Source organism: Etheostoma spectabile, chromosome 11 (assembly GCF_008692095.1).
Source record: "Etheostoma spectabile isolate EspeVRDwgs_2016 chromosome 11, UIUC_Espe_1.0, whole genome shotgun sequence".
Lineage (NCBI taxonomy): Eukaryota > Metazoa > Chordata > Actinopteri > Perciformes > Percidae > Etheostoma > Etheostoma spectabile.
The window spans coordinates 22,698,112-22,699,479 of NC_045743.1; the positions used below are offsets into that span (position 1 = coordinate 22,698,112).

Below are 1,368 nucleotides of genomic sequence, written 5' to 3' on the forward strand. Positions count from 1 at the left end.
ATAGAGTAGGTCCCAACAGTTCTAGTAGTTTCCTACAGAGCAAGCAACAGTGCAACCACATTTTTACTTAGTGTTGTCTTGGCCTCAGATCAAAAGGACAGGATTTTCTCCTGGATATCACCTAATTGCCCATGCATTTATGGATTTATTTGCTTTTTTACAGCAATGCTAATGTCCGCTCCGACATTTGCTACATGCTGCAGCGCTGCCCCCTCACTCGGGTGAGGGAGTTAGAAACATGACCGCAGTGAGCGGAGAAGGCTTCTTTGAAGAAACAAAACACATATAGGCCGCTAAATAAGATATAACTATTTACCTCGTGAAAACAAATAGTGCTTGTGTGTTGTCTTCGCCACAATGGGTGTTAGGTAGTTAGAAACTCCACTTTCCATGGAAGTTTGAACTCCTTAGATATGTTTGCTATTTTGGTGTAAACTAAAAAGAAAGGAGTGAGGGATAGCCTGGATGAGGCAGAGACAGTAATAATACTTTGTTTACATTTCTGATACATTGGTAAAGCACCATTCAATTAAAATGAGACTGTGAGCTACAATAAACAGCACATTGTAGTTTTTCAGTAAAACAAAATGTGAAAAATTGCGTTGCAGGTGAATTTCAGGTGTGCGGCCCCACATTTTCTGCCTGTGCCTTTTACATTTTTTAGTTAGGGGCTACAGAGATCCTAGTTAAAAGAAAAAGTTAGTCTGGAGCCCTGACTCATAAATAATCATAATGCTTTATAACTTAAATCATTACACATTATAAAGCCTTTTTATAATGACTTAGAAGGTCAAGTGTGATTATACTCTAGCTGGACACTTTGTGTCTATGATGCGTGATAATAAGTAAATAAACAGCCTTTATGTGTTTTGCTTAATTATTTTATATATCTTCTTATATATATCTTATATCTTATTAGATCAACTTTATATACACACATTTTCTTTTCCTTTTTTGGATATTTTAGTTTAGTTTTTTTCTTTTGCCTGAACTCTAAGTTGTTGTCCATTAACTCTTCCTCTTTCTGTCACTCTGTGTTCTGATTTGTCTGGAGACAGAAAACTTTCAAATAAAAATCAACACATTTAAAAAATAAAAAAAAATAAAAAAACTTTTAAATAATTGATTGTAATTGATTGATTATGAACTTGTCAGGATCGAGCACCGACTTGTTCTAGAGAGAAAATGTAATCTATCTAAGAATCAAGATTTTTTCCCCATCCCTAATCAACACATGCATAATGAGTTAATAATCTGATTATAGCGATGTACAATTATAAGCATGCAAGCATAAGGAATCATACTGCATTGTAAAAAAGAATCATAACACATAAACAAGGTCAAATATCCTTATATATATATATATAT

At 33.9% G+C, this 1,368-nt stretch overlaps 1 protein-coding gene across 1 annotated transcript in view; it reads left to right on the forward strand.

Moving 5' to 3' along the window:
- LOC116698079 (interferon lambda receptor 1) overlaps positions 1 to 1,368 on the forward strand; it is a 29,094-nt gene that overhangs the window by 9,403 nt on the left and 18,323 nt on the right. The window lies entirely within an intron of this gene.